This window comes from Triticum aestivum, chromosome 2A (genome assembly GCF_018294505.1).
Source record: "Triticum aestivum cultivar Chinese Spring chromosome 2A, IWGSC CS RefSeq v2.1, whole genome shotgun sequence".
NCBI classification, from domain to species: domain Eukaryota; kingdom Viridiplantae; phylum Streptophyta; class Magnoliopsida; order Poales; family Poaceae; genus Triticum; species Triticum aestivum.
Window position 1 is genome coordinate 786,322,275 of NC_057797.1, and position 25,898 is coordinate 786,348,172.

At 43.9% G+C, this 25,898-nt stretch overlaps 3 pseudogenes; all 3 read left to right on the forward strand.

Annotated features, from left to right (window-relative positions):
* Positions 1 to 1,418: 1,418 nt before the first annotated feature.
* LOC123038339 (putative disease resistance protein RGA4) lies at positions 1,419 to 4,014 on the forward strand (annotated as a pseudogene).
* Positions 4,015 to 8,314: 4,300 nt separating this feature from the next.
* On the forward strand, positions 8,315 to 17,833 carry LOC123038340 (putative disease resistance protein RGA4; annotated as a pseudogene).
* A 3,579-nt stretch (positions 17,834 to 21,412) lies between these two features.
* LOC123186788 (putative disease resistance protein RGA4) lies at positions 21,413 to 24,695 on the forward strand (annotated as a pseudogene).
* Positions 24,696 to 25,898: the final 1,203 nt, after the last annotated feature.

Below are 25,898 nucleotides of genomic sequence, written 5' to 3' on the forward strand. Positions count from 1 at the left end.
GGGACTGATTGATGCAACTCTACTGATTTGCAGTGCAGGGGCACCTTTGGTGGTGTTTTTCCAATTCCTGTTGCTAGCAGAGCATCAAACTTGCTGCACTTCTATCAGATACTACATACAACTACTGAGGTTTGAGTAAGTGAAGATGACAGTTTGGTTTTCAACTAATTCCCTTTTTGCATCGCGAGCTGCAACAGATGAATTTATGGAACTGTTCATTGCTTTTGTTGTTGCCGTCATGATGAGATGATCATTCTTTTTTTTTTTGCGAGGGGATGAGATGATCATTCTAGGACTCCATAATCCACATGTTTCAACATGTTTGCGATAATTCTAAGAGTATTTTGTTTTGTTTTCACGCATGCAATGTATTTGTGAGCAAGGCTGTCAGTATTTGGCTCACTCCGTATTTGATACATTTGTTTTCGCGACCGTGTACAGCTTGGAAATAAAAAAAGAAATCTAATTTAATATAATATATGCAACCAGGAGTAGCTAGCATCAAAATTCTAGGATACGATGATGACTAAGCTTACACCTGGGTGTTGTCGCCAAGGAGAAGCAAACAAAGCGACCATGGTTGGTTGCTACTTCCGCCCACAAGCTGTATGTATGTGAGGGTTGACACTTTCCAAGGGATTGTCATTAGGCTCCCCTCCCTCACATTTCAGACCCATCCAGGATTTATCTGCTGCTCGTCGACGGCAAGCAGCGCCGGTGCAGGTGAGCTTCCTCTACCTCTTTTGCGTTCCACGTACTCTTTGATTTTCCTTTGTGTTGAATAGAATCCACCAACCTATTTTAGTCCTGAAAAAACCATTTTTTCCAAGAAGAAAATTCGAGGGAAATTTAAGTAAGCTGAGCAGGAGAAAACTAGAGCAAGCAGAAGGCTCCTTTTTATGAAGGTGTGGAGAAGGAGGACAAGATAATTTGGTATTTTCATGCGTTGCTCCTACAGTCTCTCTTTCATGTTTTGACTTTCGACTCCATCATATTTCATGTTTCATGGCATGGTCCTCCCTGGGCTATTCCATATGTGAATTCATTTCAATACGCAATGTATATTTGACCACACGACATATATATTGAGTTATATGCATTCCACGTACATGATTTCTAGTGAAAGTACAATATGTTTGCTAATAATTGCAAACAGATATTGAAACTTAATGATTTTCTCCCTTAATAAAACTTAATGGGTTTTTCACTGCAACATCATTCATGATGTTACTTTAACTTGTTGTCTTGCTGATGTATCCGTTGAGACTAATTTCATGGGTGGAAACGTATCTGGAGAAAATAATTACTGCACTAGTCGGCTCGTTGTATATTCTGACAACAAAAAATTACTTCCATAATGCTAATTATGTCCACTGTTTGCTCCCAGGACGAAAATTGATGTCCAGGCTCCAGCAACCATGAGCTTATCTGCCGTTGGGATCCTCAGTGCCATCAATGAGTGTGTCAGTTTGTTTCAGTCAGCCAAATCTGCCATTTCATCTCTGCACTCCCGATGGAGTAGCTCACAGGAGCAAATTCTTCAGGACCATGTATTGCAATTACAAAGTGACCTACGACGTCTCTGCGACACTCTACCTGCAATGTACGACCTCGTTAATGGAGCAGAGTGGAGAAGCTACGAAGAGCGTGTGGAAAAGCTCCTTCGAAGTCTCAAGGATGCCGTGTCTGAGGCTGAGGACCTTATTGATGAGTTCAGATGGTACGAGATGAAGGTGCAAGTTGAAGGCAATGCAAACCAATCTCCTTTCATTGATTTCCTTGATAAGGTCACCCAAGGTAACTTCAACAAATTGAATGATATCCAATCAAGGTTGGATCATCTTTCTTGTCAGATGGAGAATATGGGGCTTCGTGGAGTTACACAATGCTTTGACGAATTAGTCAGGCTGGTAACCACTTCTTTCTTGTCAATGGGAACAAAGATATTTGGTCGTGACAAGGAGCTGAATCAGGTATTAGAATTTCTTAATGTACCTACACGTCCAAAACGCAAGAGAGCAACTAGTTCAATCAATGCATCAACAAGCACGTCATCAAGCAACCATGTTAATGGCGAATCGATAATATTGAGTCTTCCTGTTTTGGTGGTAGCTGGAATTGGTGGTGTTGGAAAGACTACTTTAGCCCAACATACCTGCAACCATCAACTAGTAAGGTCTCACTTTGAACTAATAATTTGGATTTCTGTCTCTGATAACTTTAATGTGAAGACGTTAACTAAAGAGGTCATAGAATCATGCACTGGAAATGAGGCAAAGGTTGATAATTTGGATTCTCTTCAGCGTGCTCTTTCTAACCACGTGAAAAATAAAAGGCTATTGATAGTCCTTGATGATGTGTGGGATGATGCTTTGAAGGATAGTGGGCGGTGTTGGGAGATGTTTTGTGCACCTTTTACAAGTGTCCAAGAGGGAAGTGCGATGTTAGTCACCACTAGATGTCCAAATGTTACCAAGGCCGTGCACACAATGGAGCCTGTTATAGTCGAAGGTCTAAAGGATGACGTCTTTTGGAATTTCTTCAAGTTATGCGCGTTTGGATCTGAGGGTTCTAGCAATGATCCTGAGTTAGAGCGCATTGGAAGAAGAATACTACCTAAACTGAAGGGTTCTCCTTTGGCCGCCAAAACTCTGGGCCGGATGTTAAGCATGCACCGTGAAGCATCACACTGGAATTCTATACTTGACAGTGAATTGTGGGAGTTGAAACAAAAGGAAACAGAGATCTTGCCAGCTCTTCGATTGAGCTACATGTATTTACCATTTTGTTTGAAGCAATGCTTTGCATTTTGTGCCGTGTATCCCAAAGATTACAAATTTGAGAAGACATGCTTAGCTGAAATTTGGGCAGCGGAAGGCTTTGTGGAGCCTCAAGGTGGTGTTCCTATTCAATATATTGGTTGCCAGTACTTTGAAGACCTTGTGGCACGGTCCTTCTTTCAAAAGGTTAATGGTGGATACGTAATCCATGACTTGTTGCATGACATGGCACAGAAAGTTTCAAAGCACGACTGCTCCATCTTAAGAAATAAGAGTGACTTTGATAAAGTTCCCCAGAACGTTCGGCATCTATATGTACTCCCTAGCAGTGACTTTGATGATTCTAGCATGTTGAGACTATGCAAGTACACAAAGTTGCGCACACTAATTTGCCTGAATTATTTTGAGAAAACAGGCATTGTAATGGGCCATTGGTGTACTAAACTTCCGTGTATCCGTGTGATTTCTTGTGCCTTCATAGATGAGTTACCAGATAGTATTGGCAATTGGAAGCATATTCGGTACCTTGAAATCTCCGGACCTTCTACTTCAAAGAGGATCCCTTCAACTTTCTGTTGGTTATATAATCTGCAGATTTTATATGCCAAGAATTACACACCACGAAGCTTATCCGGTGACTTTGGGAAGTTGATCAATTTGCAGAAATTCGAAATAGAAGGACTTGCTCTTGATTCATCCCATGAAGAGGGACAGGGAATTAGGTCAATAAAGAATCTGAACCAAATTCATGGATACTTGGTGATAAATAATATTGGCATCCTAAGTAAGGATCACGCAGCAGAAGCTGAATTGAAGAATAAGAAATATCTTGATAGGTTGATATTGATTATGCGAGTGGCTTTAGGCTTCCCCGAGGTTTATATTCACAACAATGATTTAGAAGTGCTTGAAGTTATGCAACCTCCTATCAGCCTCAAGTCTTTGCTCCTCTCAAATTATGTAGGTGTCTCGCTCCCAAGATGGTTTGAACCACACAACTTGCCAAGCTTGAAATCACTTACTTTTAGAGGTTGTGTTGGGCTGAAGAGCATATCATTTCCCATGATCTCACGGAGCATAAATCGAAATGGGACACATGCAACTGGTAATTTCTTGTCCTTGATAGACATAACCATTGGTAACTGTGAAAATATATCAAGCCTAGAAGATTTTCTGCATCCAGATTATGTACCAGCCATCCAGAAAATTAAAATTTCCAATTGCAAGATGCTAGAATCAATACCAACTGAAGTGTTTGGGGATTTTCATTTCCTTGAATCATTGTGCATAGCTGATTGTAACTCCGCCTATGTCTTCTAGGCATAGCCGGTCCCAAGCCCGGGTAAAGGAGAAGGGTTGTGATAGGCTTGGCGAGCCAAAGTAAAAACTAGCCAGTCCCATAGGTATGAAACCCATTTGAGCGAGAATAGTACTAGGATGGGTGACCTCCTAGGAAGTCCTCGTGAAAGGGTTTCATATCTAAGGGTTGTGATAGGCTTGGCGAGCCAACGTAAAAACTAGCCAGTCTTTTGGGTATGAAACCCATTTGGGCGAGAGTAGTACTAGGATGGGTGACCTCCTGGGAAGTCCTCGTGAAAGGGTTTCATATCTAGCCTACCCCAACTTGTTTGGGATAAAAGGTTTCGGTCCAGACATTGTGCATAGCTGATTGTCCGAACATCCGCCTCCAAAGATTGGTTTCGCCGTCCCTCAAGTGGCTCAATTTGTCGGATTCTAGTCTCTTTAGCAATATTGACTGTTGCTCCCTCACATACTTCCGTTGCCACTGCCCGTTTGTCACGTCCATACAACTACAAACGTGGAGTCTTCCAGCTCTAAGGAGGTTGGATATTTGGTGCAAATCCCTTACATCTATTGGAGGCTCACCTAATCTCTCCATTTCTACGGGCACTCACAACATTGGAGTACTCCCGTCCCTTACTGACCTAGAAATTACTTTGTGTCAGAATTTGTCAACCCTTGATGGCATCCTAACACAAGAATACGTACCTGCTATTGAGGAAATTTACATCAAATATTGTCCCAAGTTACTATCCCTGCCAGTTGAAAGGTTTCAGAGTTTTCCTCATCTGAAACATTTGAATATTTATGACTGCCCAAGTCTCAACTGGCAAAGGGGGCTGGTGTTGCCATCTTATCTTAAGGTGCGGATATCCCAGTGTCCAAAGTTAGAGGAATGGATGAGATCAAACGAAGACCCCCCTAAGGTATTTGTGCTAACCTTGTTTCCTGTCCAGCTTTTACCTCTCCATTGCTCGAAATTCCCTATATACTGTAAATTACTCGTGCATTATGCACTGATGATCCGACTTAAATCGGTATCACTAGAGTATGCTGGATTTACTCATTGATGACATGTACATGCACTGTATGTCTTTCTGCTTGTTAGTTCCAATGTTGGGAAAGTTGTGGTCCCAAATCCCAATATTCAGTCCGTATAAAATCTTGATACGTTAATCATGCATCTCCGTAAAGAAATTCCAATATGGACTAACATCTAAAGAAACTCATCCGCAAGATTGCTGCCATGTTGTGCGTATTAAGTCGAAACTCTTGTTGTTGTTGTTTTTGCCAAATTATGTTATACTGACCATGTTTCTTTTTCAAGGAACTCATTGCTGCATTACATGAAGTTGGAAGACCTGAGGACAACATGATATCATGCTGTTATCTTGCCTTCCCAGCCTCCTGATTCACCCCAAACCGTATGTGAATAATTGCTAACACATTGTAACAACTAGTTAAGATGCATCGTAAGTTCATAACACACAAATGCATACAAATACCACATGTATGACACAACGACTCTGACATTTCACAAGTTGTTATCAGAACGAGCTTACGGTTGTGCAAACTGGGAATTGGGAAATGATTGATGGAATAGGACTGTTAAAAGGGAGAAACAACCACAGAGCCACAGAGAGATAGTCATTCAAGTTAGAGATAGGCTAGGATTCCCTAAATTGTTATTCTGTCCCCATGTACTTTATCTTTCTATCTCTTGTTTGTATCTTGACTTGTACTTCAAACATATGTATGCATCTCAGGGATAAGCCCCTGTATATAAACATGGACGCGTCCCCTCGACCAAGGGTACGACGCTTTACCCTATCGCACATGGCAGTCAGAGTAGGCCTCTTGCTCACCATCTAGCTACAAACCAAAACATCCAAACCTAGCTACCACCCCACTCAGCCTGGACGTGACGAGCGGTCTTCACGGCCCGCTCGTGGCCCGCGAAGGACCAGACCGTACGGTCCCGACCCGCTAAAATAATCGGCCGGTCCGGGCTGTGAAATTTGGCCCGATAAGCATCCGGTCCGGTCTTGTTTTGGCTCGGTCCGCTCGGTCGGACCGAAACTCTTTTTTCTTTTTTTTTTTTGCACTAGGAAACATGCCTGTGCGTTGCTATACCCGGGAAGAGGTGAAAGCGGCTCTCGACCACATCGGAGACCTCAAGGCATCGGGACCGGATGGCATGCCGTCTATTGTTTTCAAGCGGCATTGGCAGGATTGGGAATTTCGAACAAAATACAAGTAAAAGCTAGACAGGAAACTAGTGCTAGCAGAAATACCTTCGGCGGGGTCATTGAATAACAAAAATAAATGGTCCAAATTCATCTGATGTACCGTAAAAGGTCTCATATAGATATGTATGTAGAAGTAGAAGCATGGCTGTGCATATGCGTTTTGTTTGATACAAGTGGATTCACTCAGCAAGCTAGAAGAGGAGGAATAGCACCGACTGCTACGGCGACCTGGAGGCATGACGGTGCCGTTGCCTGGGAAGAAGAAGTGTAGACGGTATGAGAGTTTTTCAAGCCCTAGATACCACTAGATGCATTCGATCCATTTGTTTTCGCGACCATATCCAACTTAGAAAGATACAATGCATTTTAAGATACACAACAAGGAGCAGCTAGCATAAAAACTCTAAGATATGATGGTAAGCATAGCACCTCGCCTGGGTGCTGTCGCCAAATCGATGGCGTTCGTTTCGCCTTGTTAAACATTTGTTCGCCTGTGTGCCATCGCCAAATCGATGGTGGGAAGAAGCCGGTCTGACATTTGATTCCCTTGATCATTCAAAGGAATCATACTTGGCAGTTTTGCCCATATCTGTCTCGGCTGGAGTAGCGCAGCATCTTCTGTTTCTTTTACTAGCACTAGCAGAACACCACTACTCTGACTGCACTTATACAAAGATACTGGCATCAAACAAGGAGCATCTAGCATCAAAATTGTAGGGTGCAATGATGACACGGCACCCGGGCGTTCTCGCCAAGGAGAAGCCAACAAAGCGACAGTGTGGTTGGTGGTTCCGCCCATAATTTGTATGTATGCGAGGGTTGACACTTTCCAGGAGATTGTCCTGACATTCACACCCATCCAAGATTTCTCTCCTCCTGCTCCTGCTGCTTCTGCTGCTGCGCATTTGGAGGAGTCGCTCGTCGCCGGCCTGCCGCACCGATCCATGTCAGCTTTCTTCTAAGTACAGCTTCATTTCTTCTTCTGCGTTTCACTCCTATTTTAGCTCTAAACAAACCAGTTTCCGAATTGAGGAAAATTTCAGCAAGCAATTTTTTTAGCTCTGAACAAACTAGTTTTCAGAGAAGAAAAATCTTGCTTCAACCATGCTTTCTTCTGAGCACCATTTTTTCTGTGTGTTCTTAAAAACAGAAAACATTCAACAAAGCTGAAAAAGAGAGAGCTAGAGCAAGCAGAACGCTCTTTCTCTCTGTTCCGCTTATGAATCGATCTCAATTTGAATTGCAATACGCATATATTTCACGTACATCATTTCTACGACATATTGAAATTTATTCTCACTTCACAACATTTCTCTAACTCATCCATTGAAACTAACTTCATGGGGACTTTCCGTGGAACCGTATCAGGAGAAAATAATTACTGCTACTGCTGCTGCCCATTTGAAGAAGTCACTCGTCGACCACAAGCCGCACTGATCCAGGTGAGCTTGAACCTTTACTTTCTTCATTCCTTCTTCTGCATTCCACTCATATCTTAGCTCTCAACAAACCAGTTTTCAAAGAAGAAAAATCAAGGAAAACCACCAACCTATTTTAGCTCTAAACAAACCAAAGCCGAGGAAGAGAGAAGTAGGGCATGCAGAATGCTCTGTTTTATGATGGTGTGAGGAGTCAGAAGAAGGTAATTTGGAATTTACAGCATGCAGTGTATATTTCACGTCACAGACTTCCATATATATTGAGTATAACATGCATTCCACATACACGATTTCTACGCAAAGCACAAAATGTTTGTAAATAATTTGAAAGACATATTGCAACTTAGTGATTTCATTTTCGCCGCAAGTGCCAGATTATTCATGATGTTTCTCTAACTTGCTTTCTTGCTGACGTATCCATTAAGACTAATTTCATGGCTGGAAATGTATATTCTGAATGTAAAAGTTACCTCCAGAATGCTAATTGTGTCCACTGTTTGCTCCCAGGACGAAAATAGATGTCCATACCCCAATTCCAGCAACCATGAGTTTATCTGCCGCTGGGATCATCAGTGCCATAAATGAGTGTGTCAGTTTGTTTCTGTCGGCCAAATCTGCCATTTCATCTCTGCGCTCCCGATGGAGTGGCTCACAGGAGCAAAGTCTCCATGATCATGTATTGCAATTACAGTTACAGAGCGATCTACAACGTCTTTGTGACACTCTTCCTGCAATGTATGACCTCATTAATGGAGCAGAGTGGAGAAGCTACGAAGAGCGTGTAGCCAAGCTCCTTCCCAATCTCAAGGATGCCATGTCTGAAGCTGAGGACCTTATTGATGAGTTCAGATGGTACGAGATGAAGGTGCAAGTGGAGGGCAATGAAATCCAATCTCCATTCATTGACTTCCTTGATAAGGTCATTCATGGCAACTTCAACAAACTGTATGATGTTCAATCAAGGTTGAATCACCTTTCGAGTCAGCTGGAGAATATGGGGCTTCGTGGAGTTAGACATCACTTTGACAAATTAGTCAGGCCGGAGGCCACCTCTTTGTTGTCAAATGAAACAAAGATATTTGGTCGTGAAAAAGAGCTGAAGCAGATATTGGGATATCTTAATGTACCTACATGTCTAAAACGCAAGAGAGCAACAAGTTCAATCAATGCATCAACAAGCTCATCGTCAAGCAATCATGTTATTGGTGAGTCGGTAATATTGAATCTTCCTGTTTTGGTGATAGCTGGAATTGGGGGTGTTGGAAAGACTACATTGGCCCAACATATCTGCAGCCATCAACAAGTGAAGTCCCACTTTGAGCTAATAATTTGAATTTGTGTCTCAGATGACTTTGATGTGAAAAGGTTAACTAAAGAGGTCATACAATCATGTACCAGGAAGGAGGCAACAACTGATAATTTGGATTCTCTTCAGCGTTCCCTTTCTAACCACTTGAATAATAAAAGGTTATTGTTAGTCCTTGATGACATGTGGGATGATGCCTTGAAGGATAATGGCCGGTGTTGGGAGATGTTTCGTGCACCTTTTACAAGTGTCCAAGAGGGAAGTGCGATATTGGTCACCACTAGATGTCCAATTGTTACTGCAGGGGTGCAAACAATGGAGGCCGTTATGGTTGAAGGTATAAAGGACGACGTCTTTTGGAGTTTCTTCAAATTGTGTGCATTTAGATCCGAGTGTTCTGACAATGCCCCTGAGTTAGAAGGCATTGGAAGAAGAATACTTCCTAAATTGAAGGGTTCTCCATTGGCAGACAAAACTCTGGGACGCATGTTGAGCATGGACCTTCAAGCATCGCATTGGAATTCTATACTTGAAAGTGAACTGTGGGAGTTGAAACAAAAGGAAACAGAGATTTTGCCCGCCCTTCGGTTGAGCTACATGTATTTACCTTTCTATTTGAAGCAATGCTTCGCGTTCTGTGCTATGTACCCCAAAGATTACGAATTTGAGAAGACATGCTTAGCTGAAATTTGGGCAGCAGAAGGCTTTGTGGAACCTCAAAGTAGTGTTCAAATTCAAGATATTGGTTCTCAGTATTTTGAAGAACTTGTAGCTCGGTCCTTCTTTCAAAAGGTTAATGGTGGATACATAATCCATGACTTGTTACATGACATGGCACAAAAAGTTTCAGAGCATGACTTCTTCATCTTAAGAAATAAAATTGATCTTGATAAAGTTCCCCAGAATGTTCGCCATCTATATGTACTCCACAACAGTGACTTTGACGAATCCAACTTGTTGAGCCTATGCAAGTACACAAAGCTACGCACCCTAATTTGCGAGAAGAATTTACGGGCAAGACTACACTTTGTAATGGACCACCGGTGTACTAAACTGACGCGTATGCGTGTGTTTTCTTGTCCCGCCATAAGTGAGTTACCATATAGTATTGGTAATTGGAAGCATCTCCGGTACCTTGAATTCACTGAACGTTGTATGTTGAAGAGGATTCCTTCAACTTTCTGTTGGCTATATAATATGCAGATATTATATGCCAAGAAATGCACTCTGCTAGAAAACTTACCTGGTGACTTCGGTAAGTTGACCAGTTTGCAGAAATTTGAAGCACGCGGAATAAGTGTTGATTCAACCAATCAGGAGGGACAAGGAATTAAGCCAATAAAGAATCTGAACCAGATTCATGGATTCTTAACGATAGATAATGTTGGCAACCTAAGTAAGGATAATGCAGCAGAAGCTGAACTAAAGAATAAGAAATATCTTGACAAGTTGGCACTGAAGATGCGGGTTACTTTAGGCTCCCCTGAGTTTTATATCAATAACAATGATATAGAAGTGCTTGAAGTTCTGCAACCTCCTATAAACCTCAAGTCTCTGTCCCTCCATAATTATGTCGGTGTCTTGCTCCCAAGCTGGTTGCAGCCACAAAACTTGCCAAGCTTAAAATCACTTGCTTTTGATGGTTGTGTTGGACTGAAGAGCATATCAATTGGTATTTTTATGTCCCTGACAGACCTAAGCATTGATAGGTGTGAAAATATATCAAGCCTCGAAGATGTTCTGCATCCAGATTATGTACCGCTCATCAAGAATATAAGAATTACAAAGTGCAAGATGTTAGCATCAATACCAACCGAATTGTTTGGCGGTTTTAATTTCCTTGAAGAACTGACCGTTGCCTATTGTCCAAATATCCGCCTCGAAATATTGGTTTCGCCATCCCTTAAGAAGCTCAGCCTGAGCAGCTCTGGTCTCTTTTGCAATATTGACTGCTGCTCCCTCACCTTCTTTCAAGTTCACTGTAATTCAACCACGTCCCTCCAACTACAAACGTGGAGTCTTCCATCTCTACAGTGGTTATTCATTTGGTGCAAATCTCTTACGTCTGTTGGAGGCTCCCCTAATATTTCCATTTCTACAGGCACAAGCAGCATTAGAGCTTTCACGTCCCTTACTATCCTAGAAGTTAGCTTCTGTGATACATTGTCAATCCTTGATGGCATCCTAACACAAGAACACCTACCTGCTATTGAGAAAATTGAAGTCAAATTTTGTCCCAAGTTATTGTCCCTGCCAGGTGAAAGGTTTGTGAGTTTCTCTTATCTGAAACATCTGGTGGTTTATGCATGCCCAAGTCTCAACTGGCAAATGGGGTTGGTGTTGCCAGCATGTCTCCTAAGTCTGCGCTTAGAGAAATGTGGGGATATCTCTGCATATATTCCAAGCTGCCTAGAGAACCTCACATCCCTTGTCTCACTGAGAATTGGTGGCCAGGGTATAACATCAATTTCTGGAGACATTTGGTGCAGTAATCTTGCATCACTTGAGGTGTTGGAGATTAAGGATTGTCCTGACCTAGTTTCAATTGGTGGAGCAAAGGCAGTTGCAAACATAAAGGAGGTGCTAATATCCGGCTGTCCAAACTTAGAGGAAGTGGAGCAGATGGACACAAGATTCCGCCAAAGGTATGTGTGCTAACACTTGTTTCTCATGTATTATGCAGTAAAAATCCCACTTAAAACATCATCATTAAAGTATGCTGGACTTACTTGTTGATGACACCTACCTACATGTTTTGTCTGAATAGTTCGCACAGAAGTTTGATCTGTTCATATTTCCCCGAAACTAAACTTTGATGTTTATAGTAATTCTATGTAGAGGACATTGTGATTTTTCTTTTGTTTGCTGAGTCTTTCTCTCTTGCCATATTTGTTGTATTAACCATGTTTTTTTCTTCCAGGTGAGGAAATATCAGGCAAGCACGCGGGAACCCGAGACAACTAGGACATAATGCTTCGTCTTGCCTGAACTTGAGAAGCCTACTTACTGAACATTTCTGAAGAAAGTGTTTGGGATTTCACAAGTGAGGAAAAAGAACGGGTTTGGTTTGCAGGGTTCAAGGAATCGCACTTTAGATAGGAGTATATCTAAAGTGGGGTTTCAGGAAGAGGTTTGACAAGACAAGAGGAGTTTGGTTAATTTGCAGCAAACTGTAACTATCTGTCTGTCTATATCAAACTTGACGCTGCACTACGTAGTAAATCTGAACTGTTTCGTGTGGATGCGCCGGAGGCCGGTCATTGGATGCGTACTGCGTCGGGAGGAGTTTCGATTGGATCCGACGCGGCCTGCTGCTGATCGCCCATGGGCTGGATGCCGATCGGGTCGATCGGGATTCGGGAGGCACACGCCCGCGGAGCTGACACCCTGATTGCTGGCTCTGCATGTCGTCGTAGATGGCGCGCTGGACTGCTCGGAGTAGATTGGCGTCGCGAGGCCGGTCGTCAACCAGGTAGCCTCTGGATCACGCTAGTGCATCCTGTCGCGCGTGCTCCACCACAAGCATCTTGCTGGATTTTTCTCGCCGGATTCAAATGTCACTGGATTTATTTGCTGGCTAAAAGGAATTGATCAAATCTAGCTAAGGAATTGATCTATTGCTTGTGAACTCGAAAAATGGATCTAAAACTACGTGACCGATCTGCCGCGCCCCCGGGAAGAGGAGATTAATCTCCCCGGGGGCGGCGCGCTGCGGAAGTGGAGAAAGGTCCTAGGATCGGCGTGGTTGGACAAACCGCTCTAATACCATGTAGAGAATATTGGATGGATGAATATTTGTTGTATGGATGAATATATAGAAGTACATGTGAGGAAGAGAGACTTGGAGTAGAAGACAAGTCATACATGATTTAATATATTTTATCTCTAACTCCTATCTCTATCTTAAACACAATATTCTTCTAACAATTGTCCCTGCCAGGTGAAAGGTTTGCGAGTTTCTCTTATCTGAAACATCTGGTGGTTTATGAATGCCCAAGTCTCAACTAGCAAATGGGGTTGGAGTGCGTTTTTTTGTAGGCCGAGCTACATGGTACCTAGTATCATGACCGTTCATATTGAAGTCAGGTGCATCAAGATATGTGCCGTGTTTAAAAAAAGTGCAGCTTTGTTAGATTGATCAATGTTCTTTCTCTGACATGCATGTGACTTGTGAGCGACCATGCAAGAGAGAGACAGAGCTGCACTGTTCACACATGGAGAGAATCCATCCCTCTGACACGCCATGTCCTATCCTCTTCTCTTGACCGTGACTCCGTCCCAAGAGAGTTGCACTGTTCACACATGGAGTGTCTCTAACAACTTGGTTTTTTTCTTTTCTGCTACCTCATTGAACACATTCGGTCACAGCAAAGAAAATACATGCTCTCTCCTTCCTACCTTTTCTTCCTTCTCTCCTCACACATCATTTCTCAGCCGCTGCACGACACAGCTAGGTCCATGTGGGCCACGATGCATGTCCCACCTAGCTGCTAGCACCAGCCACTCTGTCAACACTGAGTCAAACCTCCAGCCAACACTGCAAATGTCCTGCGTCGCTCAGAAACTGGGCACACATCTTGGTGCATTTTATTGGTTGCGATTGTGGGTACCGTGAAGCTCGGCCTTCACTAGAACTTTGCAGTAGTAGGAATGTCATCTGAAAGTCCATTTCCTTTAAGGCGAAGGTATCTAAACCGGTGTAGCCTGCCAAGTTGGGGTGGGATGGAGCCCGTGAGGTTAGCATCGATAATTTGAAGGAAGGAGAGGAAAGAGAGGTTACCAAGGTGAGGCACCAACGATCCAAAAAGCGGCGTTTCAGAGAAGGAGAGAGCGGTGACGCGCTGCCGGCGGTGGCTGCACGAGACGCCGACCCAGTGGCAGAAAGACGTGCCGGTCCAGTTGTTGGCGAGGACACCGGCAGGGTCGGTGAGCCGGGCTTTGAAAGCCAGCAGCGCGGCGATGTCTGTGTCGCTGCCATTGGCTGGAGCCGGTCTCGAAAAAGAAGAAGCAGGCATGGTTGAGAGTGCTAGCACTAGGAGGAGGATGGGAATGCGGGCAGATGGGGATGTGACTGCCATTGCTCTCGATCTAGCTAGCTTGCTTATCCTATGAGATTACCACTAGCTTGATCGGGGAGAATTTATAAGACGAGCCACACTGTCTGACAACATGGGCCGATGCTCTGTGGTGTACGTGTATTCAACCCAGCCAAAGCGCCACATGCTCTAGAGTTGACCAGTAGCATACAATCAAATCTCTACTTGTCACAGAAGGCGTACACACATTTTAATCAATGGACAGTGACTAGGTAGGATCTAAAAAAAACAAATGGCAGTCGACACCAAAGGATCGACTAGGCGCACGAGCTTGACTAAAACTTGACGAGATAGAAGTGGGACTAGTCTAAACGAAGTTTTTTTTTTCGAGGAAACTTCCGATGTATTCATCAACTGTCAAGGTAATATAAAAAAACTAGAATTTACATCTGCATCCAGGTCTGTAGATCACCTAGCGACGACTAGAAGCACGGAAGCCCTCGTCGGAGCCAGGGCAAACATTGTTCTAGTAGACACTCAGGAAGTCGTCGTGCTAAGGCCCATAGAGCGAGCGAACCAGAAAAGCAACCAACGCCGATGGAGAGATGTGTAGATTAGATGGATCCAAACTTGCAGGCACACAGACGTAGATGAACTATGAACGGATCCAGTCGGTTCCACCAAGGACAAACGCCGACCGGATCCCACGAGATCCATCAGAGACAAACCTCCACACGCCTTCCAACGATGCTTGAAACATCACCTAGACAGAGACTAGGCGGGAAGGAACTTATTCCATCTTCAAGAAAGCCGCCGCTGCCTCGTCTTCTTGAGCACGGCATAAACCCTAACAAAACAAAGCAAAAAACACTTAAAAACGAAGCCCTCCCATCTGCAAGGGTCGGAATCCACCGCGCCTTCATGGTCCACGGACCATAGGAGACGCCGGCGAGAGGCAAGGAAACCCTAGATGAGAGTTCACACTAGGGCAGGAACAAGCCTCGTCTAAACGTAGTTACACGCCAAAAAAAAACCCATCCGTCTGGATCAATCTTCCTGCTAGCTGTGATGCATTATGGGATAAGAGTAAGACCGGGGGTATGAACGTTCAAGTTGTACCAGGACGTGAACAAGCACATCATCAAGTCTTCCTATTTTGGTGGTAGTTTGAATTGGTGGTTGTTGGAAAGACTACTTTGACCCAACATATTTGCAACCATCAATGAGTGAAGTCTCACTTCCAGCTAATAATTTTGATTCTAGATGACCTCAATGAGAAGAGGTTAAAGAGGTCATAGAATCATGTACTGGAAATGAGGCAAAGATTGGTAATTTGGATTCTCTTTAGCGTGCTCTTTCTAACCACGTGAAAAATAAAATGTTATTGATAGTACTTGATGATGTCTGTGATGATGCTTTGAAGGATAATGAGCGTTGTTGGGAGATGTTTTGTGCACCTGTTATAAGTGTCGGAGAGGGAACTACGATGTTAGTCACCACTAGATGTCCATATGTTATCAAGGCGGCGTACACAATGAAGCCTGTTACAGTTGAAGGTCTAAAAGACGTCTTTTGAAATGTCTTCAAGTTATGCGCGTGTGGATCTGAGGGTTCTAGCTATGATCCTAAGTTAGAGTATATTGGAACTAAATTTATACCACTCAGAGCAATAATCTAAGGGTTCATGGTGCTACTATCACACGCGTACCTACAACTGAAGATGCCAGACCCAAACGGCACGATCACCACACGTGGGAGCCTGGAAAGAGCATTTGAAGCGGAGGTCGCCAACGTGGAGCTTGCGGAGGCCTCCTTAGCCTTCGCAGAGCTCGAAGGAATCAAACTACTCCCTCCATTCGGAATTACTTGTCTCGGAAATGGATGTATGTAGAACTAAAATACGTCTAGATACATCCATTTCAGCGACAAGTAATTCCGAACGGAGGGAGTACGTATTAACAACCCATAAAAAACGAAGCTCCCGGCGAAACCCAGGCCAAGACCAGCGCTCCAGCCGGCCAAAGAAACGAAGAGGTTCCAAGTCTACCCAGAGGATGCCAGGAAACAGTCATATACGGAGGACCAGGAAATAGAACTCTTCGCCTTCCTCCGAGCAATCTGGGATATATTCATCTGGAAGCCCGCCGACATGCCAAAAGTACCGGCTGAAAAAGCCGAGCAGTGCCTAAACGTCCGCAAGGACGCACAGCTAATAAAGCAGGCCCTGCACCTATGTGTCATAAAATTTATAGCACTGTATTCATACGAGGTACTATATGTCATAAAATTGTTACCACTGTATTCATATCCGAAAGATTTTTCAAAGACATAATTTTCAATTACCAATTTTATAGAAAAAATATTAACATCCACAATACAAAATCAGTATCATTAGATGCATCATGAAATTAATTTCCATACTATGTGTTAGAATTGTGTCGAATATTGTGTACAAGTTAGGTTACAGTTGGACTATGAGTTGTATTGTGTTTAGATAGGATATGGAGTCGTGTCCTAATAGGACACTTGTATCCTAGGCCTCTCATATATAGCGGGGGTAGACACACGATGTAACCTATGCCAACATAATAGCACCGGAACGCAGGGGAAGCCGGCGGCATGTGCTGGTGTCCAGGGCGACCGGGTGCAGTATATAACGGTGTCATGGGGAGGAGCGCCCATAGTCAGGCCCCGGGGATGTAGCCATATCGGTGAACCTCGTTAACAAATCTCGGTGTCGTGCTCGTGTGATTGCTTGGTCCTCAGATGATCAACGGTATGGCTCGGATTTATAAATTCTAACACTATGTAATCCCGCAGCGCGCTCCCTGCCATCGACACCACCCCCCACATATTCGTCCACGGCGGGCACCACCACTTCACCGTCGACGTCAAGTGGTTCCTCAGGGGCCCGCCGCCGTACCCCTACGGCACCATGACGTACACCGCCGAGAGGGTGCGTCACGCTCTCTACCGCAAGGTCATCCTTTCTGACTCCACCGACGTCGCCATGCTGATCACGGGGCCGGAGTACGGCATTCCGGCCTTCGCCACAGCGGGGGCTAGCGCGTGGAGGCTGGCGCCCCCGCGCTACGGGGTCGAGCCGGTTCCCACACCGAGGCCGGCTCGTGGAGGCTGTGGCACTCGTGCAATGGCGTCGAGGATGCCGTCCACCACGACGACATGTTCTACTCGATCACGTACTCCGGTGAAGTGGAGGCATGGGAGGAGCGTGATGCCGCCGCCAGCGGCGTGTTCACGAGAGCGGTGGTTGCGCCGAGCCTGCTGCTGCCGTCCAATACGGACCATCGCAAGTACCTCGTGGTGGCGCCGGCCGGACGGCTCATGGTCGTGCTCAAGGAGTCCGAGGAGACCACGGGTTGGCAGACCTGCTACTTCAAGGTGCAGGTCCTCGATGCCGGCAGGGAGGGTTGGGAGGAAACATACGACATCGGCAACATTGCGATGTTCGTCGCGGTGAACGGTTCCCTCTGCGTGTCCACGATGGAGCACCCGGAGCTCAAGGCCGGCTGCGTCTACTACTACACCGAGGATGAGGATGATCTGGGGCGGTGCAAGGATGCACGCGACAATGAGGACAATGGCATCAGGGTGTTCAGCCTCAAGGACCGCAGAACAGAGATGGTGGGGGGCCTCGGATGGCACCGGAGCTGGCCGCCCCCGGCGTGGTTCATTCCTTCCATCTCATGATGATGGATAGGGGGAATGATTTCATAGCTTTATTATGTTGCATTACTACAGTAGAGATGCCCTAACAGGATTCCGAATTAAGGAAATAGTTTGGTTTGCAGCATCTTCTTTTCGCCCTTCAGATTGCAACACAACAAACAAAGGTGGAGTTGTTGGCCAGATTTTATTCTATGCTGTGATGATTGCAACCAAGATTATCACTTGACTATTGCCTTGTGCGGTTTCTGGATTAACAGGTTTAATTCACAACTAAAACAGAAGAGCACAGTAATTATGATTGTTTATTTCGAAGCTAACAGAAAGCTGCACTTGTTTTCATACAGATATGGTAGTGTACTTCATTTAGCTCAGTAAATACAGATATGCATTTGGTTTGCAGCAGGGTTCAGACAGACCCAAGTTGTATTGCGTTGTGTTTAGTCTAGCCTTTTGTGTTTGTCTTGCACTGTGGTTGTTTCAAACTGCAACCAAGTTGTAATGGTTGGGGTTTCGGGAAGAGGTTTGAGAACTAAACACAATAGCTTGGTTTGCAACTTTCTTCTTGCCTTGTAATTATCGATCTATATCAAACTGCAACAGAGCTAGTTTCAGACTTGAGGCTGCTTGCTATGAGAGGCTGCACATGTTCTTCATGACACATCATTCAGAAGGAACTACACTGTGTAGCAGCAGCAGAGGTACTAGCAGCTAAGGTAGATTAGACTCACTGAGGCAGAGAAGCAAGCAGGGTTCAGACTACTCCCCTGTGTTGGTTTTGCCTTGAGGAGAGTCAGTTGGGATTAGTTTGAACAATTAGGAACAATGAATAGGCAGCCCAGCCTCTCTAAGACATGTGGCATGTGCTGCATCCATCATCAGTCTTTCATTTCATAGCACAAGAGTCTGTCATTGTGCATCTCTAAGACATGTTTGTAGCTGTCTTATGATTGCATATTTATGTTTTTCTTTCCTTTTTCAAGATAGCATAGCTGTCAGACAAAAAAGAGTCGGAGTCCATATTAATTGTCAATAGCAAAAGAAGGAATTGGTTCTTTACCCGAAAGTTTACAAGTTTTCAGGCAAATCTGCTAAATGGACGGCATGTCGATGAGCTGCAGAGATCATCAAGGACGTGTATGGTTGCCTGAAATTTTGTCGACCAGGCCCGCACGGGAAGTTTGTGGCCCGTTTGGTTGACCGCATACACTATTAGGCCTGCATCGCATGAACTTTAAAGCAGCTATGGGCCCGTCTCGTTAGGAATGCTCGGATCGGCAGTTTTTCCAGAGGCAGGCCCCCGTGATGCACGTGGGCGGCGGGGACTGCACGCGCTGAGCCACGCTCATGAAGCCACATTGCTTCCCGAAGCGCTGGCAGTTATTACCCTCACCGCTCCCTCATCCCTCTCCCCTATCCCCACTCTCACCGACGGCGGCGGCGACATCATGAAGCATATCAGAGAACAGCAAGGCGACATCCGACCCCTACAAGGGCATCCGCAGCATTACCTCCGGCACGACAATTGCGGTAAGCACTTTTTTCACCTCCTCACATACTCATTCGAATTGGATATGCGTTTATGTTCGATCCGCGTTAGGGAATGGGGAATGGTGTAAATTGCCATAGGAGTGATCATAACATCATCACGAGTTCGTAGTACTGATAGATTAGATTTGAGGTTACCGTCCGGGATTGAGTACGAGGTATTGTTGGGGGTAAATCTTACACGGTAGTCATAAATCTTAGCCTCGGAGACCCTCGAGGCGCTTGGAGTTGCGGTGCCCTTGCCCTTGTTTTTCTCCTCGAGCTGCATTACCGTATCTTCATCCTCGCCGGAGTCTAGATCGATTGGCATGCTTCAGTGTCCTGGCTCTGGCGCCCTTACAACCATCGTCAACGCAACTTCTTTTCCACCTTCATGGCCATCGCTTCTTGTTCCTCCTCCACCACTACCACCACAGTCCTTGTCGTGAAGTATGCTGCGGCACGACGGTCATGAGGACGCCTGTACTCTCTGTACTTGGCCCACTTTGACCTCCGTCGAGCATGACCGGAGTTGGCCTGATTCATGGCCTGATACATTTGTTTATACGACCATGTCCATGTTGGAAAAAATAAATACTCCTGGGTGTTGCATCCAAGCTGGAGATTTGAGTTGATACAGCTATGGTGAGCATAATTTAAGATGATACTCCTATATGCAACAAGCAGCAGCTAGCATGAAAAGGATTAGGGGTGATGCCGCCAAGGAAGGAGAAGCCAACAAAGCGAATCTGACATTTGGTTCCCTTGATCACTGAAAGGAATCAAGCTTGGCGGTTTTGCCAATTTCTGCTGCTGCTTCTTTTACTAGTAGTACTTTTTTTTGTTTTCACGCATGCAGATAATCTACATTTTTTAACATGTATGCGATTATTCCTAGTAGTACTTTTTTTTGTTTTCACGCATGCAATATACTCCCTCCGTTCCTAAATATTTGTCTTTCTAGACATTTCAAATGGACTACATACGGATGTATGTAGACATATTTTAGAGTGTAGATTCAGTTATTCACTCATTTTGCTTCGTATGTAGTCACTTGTTGAAATCGACAAATATTTGGGAACGGAGGGACTACTTGTGATTGAGGATGCTGGTACATATTCGTCTCGTTTCGTATTTGATTCATTCGTTTTCACGACTGGGTCCACCTGGGTGTTCTCGCCAAGGAGAAGCCAACAAAGCTAGATTGGTTGGTGGTTCCGCCCACAATTTGTATGTATGTGAAGGTCATTATTTCATTAGGCTCGTCCTCACATTCTCATCCATCCATTATTTCTCTCCTCCTGCTCTTACTGCTGTTGCTGCTGCTGAGCATTTGAAGGAGCCGCTCGTCGACGGCAAGCCACACCAATCCAGGTGAGCTTGAACCTTTACTTTCTTCATTTTTTTCTCTGGGTTCAACTTATATCTTAGCTCTGAACAAACCAGTTTCCAAACAAGAAAAATCAAGGGAAATTTCGGCAAGCTATGTTAGCTCTGAACCACCAGTTTTCAAAGAATAAAATCCGAGGGAAATTTCAGTAAGCCGAGGCTGGGAAGGGAGAAGTATGGGAGGGCAAGCAGAACGTTCTGTCTTATGAAGGTGTGAGAAGTCAGAAGAAGATAATTCGGTATTTACAACATGCAGTGTATATTTCAGGTCACGACATCCAGATATGTTGAGTATAACATGCATTCCACGTACATGATTTCTTGTCAAAGCACAAAATGTTTGCAAATAATTGCAAAGACATATTGAAACTAAATGATTTTATTTGCACCGCAAGTGCTGGAGATCATTCATGATGCTTCCCCAAGACTAATGCCATGGGTGGAAACGGATCTCGACAAAATAATTACTACAATAGCCGGCTTGTTGTATATTCTGACTGCAACAATTACTTCCACAATCCTTATTCTGTCCACTCTTTGCTCACAGGACGAAGACAGGTTCCATCTCTGCGCTCCTGCAACCATGAGCTTGTCTGCCGCCGGGATCATCAGTGCCATCAATGATTGTGTCAGTTTGTTTCTGTCGGCCAAATCTGCCATTTCATCTCTGCGCTCACGATGGAGTGGCTCACAAGAGCAAAGTCTCCAAGATCATGTATTGCAATTACAGAGTGATGTACAACATCTCTGTGACACTCTTCCTGCAATGTATCACCTCATTAATGGAGCAGAGTGGAGAAGCTATGAAGAGCATGTGGCCAAGCTCCTTCCGAGTCTCAAGGATGCCGTGTCTGAGGCCGAGGACCTTATTGATGAGTTCAGATGGCACGAGATGAAGGTGCAAGTGGAAGGCAATGCAATCCAATCTCCTTTCATTGACTTCCTTGATAAGGTCATTCATGGAAACTTCAACATGTTGAATGATGTCCAATTGAGGTTGAATTACCTTTCGAGTGAGATGAAGGGTATGGGGCTTCGTGAAGTTACACATCACTTTGCCAAATCAGTTAGGCCAGTGACCACCTCTTTGTTGTCAAAGGAAACAAAGATATTTGGTCGTGAGAAGGAGTTGAAACAGGTATTGGGGTTTCTTAATGTACCTACACGTCCAAAACGCAAAAGGGCAACTAGTTCAATATGTGCATCAACAAGCACATCATCAAGCAACCATGTTAATGCTGAACCAAAAATATCAAGTCTTCCTGTTTTGGTGGTAGCTGGAATTGGTGGCGTTGGAAAGACTACTTTGGCCCAACATATCTGCAACCATCAACGAGTGAAGTCTCACTTCGAGCTAATAATTTGGATTTGTGTCTCAGATGACTTCAATGAGAAGAGGTTAACTAAAGAGGTCATAGAATCATCTACTGGAAAGGGGCCAAAGATTGATCATTTGGATTCTCTTCAACGTGCTCTTTATAACCACGTGAAAAATAAAAGGTTATTGATAGTCCTTGATGATGTGTGGGATGATGCTTTGAAGGATAATGGGCGATGTTGGGAGATGTTTTGTGCACCTTTTACAAGTGTCCAAGAGGGAAGTGCGATGTTAGTCACCACTAGATGTCCAAATGTTACCAAGGCCGTGCACACAATGGAACCAGTTATAGTTGAAGGTTTAAAGGACGATGTCTTTTGGAATTTCTTCAAGTTATGTGCATTTGGATCTGAGGGTTCTAGCAATGATCCTGAGTTAGAGTGTATTGGAAGAAAAATACTTCCTAAATTGAAGGGTTCTCCTTTGGCCGCCAAAACTCTAGGGCGCATGTTAAGCATGGACCTTCAAGCATCTCATTGGAGTTCCATACTTGAGAGTGAACTGTGGGAGTTGAAACAAAAGGAAACCGAGATTTTGCCTGCCCTTCGGTTGAGCTACATGTATTTACCATTCTATTTGAAACAATGCTTTGCATTCTGCGCCGTGTATCCCAAAGATTACAAATTTGAGAAGGCATGCTTAGCTGAAATTTGGGTGGCAGAAGGCTTTGTGGAGCCTCGAGGTGGTGTTCCCATTCAAGATATTTGCTATCAGTATTTTGAAGACCTTGTGGCGCGGTCCTTCTTTCAAAAGGTTAATGGTCGATATGTAATACATGACTTGCTGCATGACATGGCACAAAAAGTTTCAGAGCACGACTGCTTCATCTTACGAAATAAGAGTGACTTTGATAAAGTTCCCCAGAATGTTCGCCATATATACATACTCCCTAGCAGTGAATTTGATGATTCCAACTTGTTGATACTATGCAAGTACACGAAGCTACGCACCCTAATTTGCAAGAATAATTTAGGGAAAAGAACAAGCTTTGTAATGGATCACTGGTGTGCTAAACTTCCGCGTATGCGTGTGATCTCTTTTGTCTTCACAAATGTGTTGCCAGATAGTATTGGTAACTGGAAGCATCTTCGGTACCTTGAAATCTCTAGAGCTTGTCCTTTGAAGAGGATCCCTTCAACTTTCTGTTGGCTATATAATATGCAGATTCTATATGCCAAGAAATGCAAGCTACAGAGCTTACCCGCTGGCTTTGATAAATTGACCAGTTTAAAGAAATTTGAAGTAAGCAAACTAACAATTGATTCAGCCAACAATAATATAGAAGTACTTGAAGGTCTGCCACCTCCTATCAGCCTCAAGCGTCTCTATGTCAAGTATTATGTCAGTGTCTCGCTCCCAAGCTGGTTTCAACCACAAAACTTGCCAAGCTTAACATCTCTTGATTTTAAAGGTTGTGTTGGACTGGAGAGCATAAACCCAAATGAGATGCCTGCAATTGGTACTTTCTTGTCCTTGACAAACCTATGTATTGATGGGTGCAAAAATTTATCAAGCCTAGAAGATTTTCTGCAACCAAGTTATGTACCGGCCATCAAGGAGATCCGAATTCAAGATTGCAAGATGTTAACATCTGTACCAACTGAGAGTTTTGGGGGGTTCCATTTCCTTGAAAAACTATGCATAGTTGATTGTCCGAACATCTGTCACCAAAGATTGGTATCGCCATCCCTCAAGGAGCTCCATTTGTGTCGTTCTAGTCTCTTTTGCAATATTGACTGCTGCTCCCTCACCTCCTTTCATTGTCAATGCGAGTTTGCCATGTCCATACAACTAGAAACGTGGAGTCTTCCAGCTTTAAAGACGTTGTTCATTTGGTGCAAATCTCTTACATCCATTGGAGGCTCCCCTAATCTTTCCATTTCTACGGGCACTAGCTGCATTAGAGCATTCCCGTCCCTTATTATCCTACAAGTTCAGTCCTGTGATAAATTGTCAACCCTTGATGGCATCCTAACACAAGAATACCTACCTGCTATTGAGAAAATTGGCGTTGAACTTTGTCCTGAGTTACTGTCCCTGCCAGTTGAAAGGTTTGTGAGTTTTCCTTGTCTGAAACATCTCGTGGTTAATAATTGCCCAAGTCTCAACTGGCAAAGGGGGCTGGTGTTGCCATCATATCTCCAACGTCTAAGCTTAAGTAACTGCGGGGATATCTCTCCATATGTTCCCAGCTGCCTACTGAACCTCACATCCCTCGTCTCGCTGAGCATTTGTGGGTGCAAGGGTATAACATCCATTCCAGGTGACATTTGGAGCAGTAATCTTGCATCACTTGAGGAACTGAGCATTTTGCTATGTCCAGACCTAGTTTCATTTGGTGGAGCAGAGGCAGTTGCAAACATAAAAAAGGTTCAGATATTCAAATGTCCGAAGTTAAAGAAAGCGGATCAGATATCTAGATGACCGCCCAAGGTACCTGTGCTTACACTTATTTTCCGTCCAGCTTTTACTTATATTTTGTTTGAAATTCCCTATATACTGGAAATAACTGATGCATTAGGCAGTAGCAATCCAACTTAAACCATTATCTGTAAAGTACGCTGGATTTACTTACTGATTTTTTCAACAATGAGGTTAAAACATCCGACCTCTACATCATCGATGCACACAACCATCTTTTTTCTGCTTGTTACTTAGAATGGTTAGTCCGTATAGAACCATGTTCTGTTCCGGAAAGAAAAGTCCGTATGGAATCATGATCTGTTAATATTTCCTGAAAGAACCATATCACAAATTGCATACATGTGACATTTTGAAAAACTTGCTAACCTTGCGTGTCAAGTCGGCTAACACTTGTTTCTGTCCAGCGTTTTCTTCTCTCTTGTTCGAAATTCCATATACACAAGAAATAACTCATGTATTATGCAGTACAAAGTAGCAATCCAAGTTAAATTGTTATCACTAAAGTACGCTGGCACCTAGATGTATTGTATGTCTTGTTTCTTCTTGTTAGTTCCTATGTTTAGTTCATATAGAATATTTGATCTGTTAATGTTTCCCTGGAGGAAAACTGTGTGCTCTTGTGTCGTGAAACTCTCCCTTTTTTTATTTGCCATATAGGCTTTACTGACCTTGTTTTCTCCTTTAATGACAGTGAAGCCACAGCTGCGTTATTTGGAAAGTGGAAAACCCGAGGACAACGAGGCTTCATGCCTTCCGGTTCACCGTCTCTCCATTGAAATCATTATTTGGAAAGTGCATAGTAGCAGCGCTCTTTCTGTTCAAGCGCTACTGCTAATTAACAGCAACGCTTCCATTCAAAAAACACTACTGGTAGGCTGATGTGTATAAGATTTTCCCTAATAGTGATATGCCTTTTGCTTCACCGTCTCTCCATAGGAGCCTCTCTCTTTTAGCAGTTCTATTATCCCCTGAATAATTCCATCTGCAATCCCATAACTATCAGTTCTCAGTTTACACACTTGTAATCTTGTTGTAACTTATGAAAACGATGAAGAGTCACTTCACATCTCTAAGACATGTTGTATCTGTATGCATTTTATGTGCTTTGGTGTATCTTAACTCTGGAATCCACATTAAAGAGTAAATTAGGATTAGTTTAAACAAAGGGCAGGCAGCTGAGCCCCTTTTCTGGCACAAGAGTCGGCCAGTCAACCTAGTAAGTGTATGAATAATGACCACTTTTGGCATGTTAAAGATCTGGAATGTGTATTAATTACAATGCATGCATGGATGGGCACTGCGTCGGCATCTTCATCTTGATTAGTCTGAACAATGAACTCTTTTGGCATTTGAGGTGTGGTCTGGAACTGGTTGATGCAAC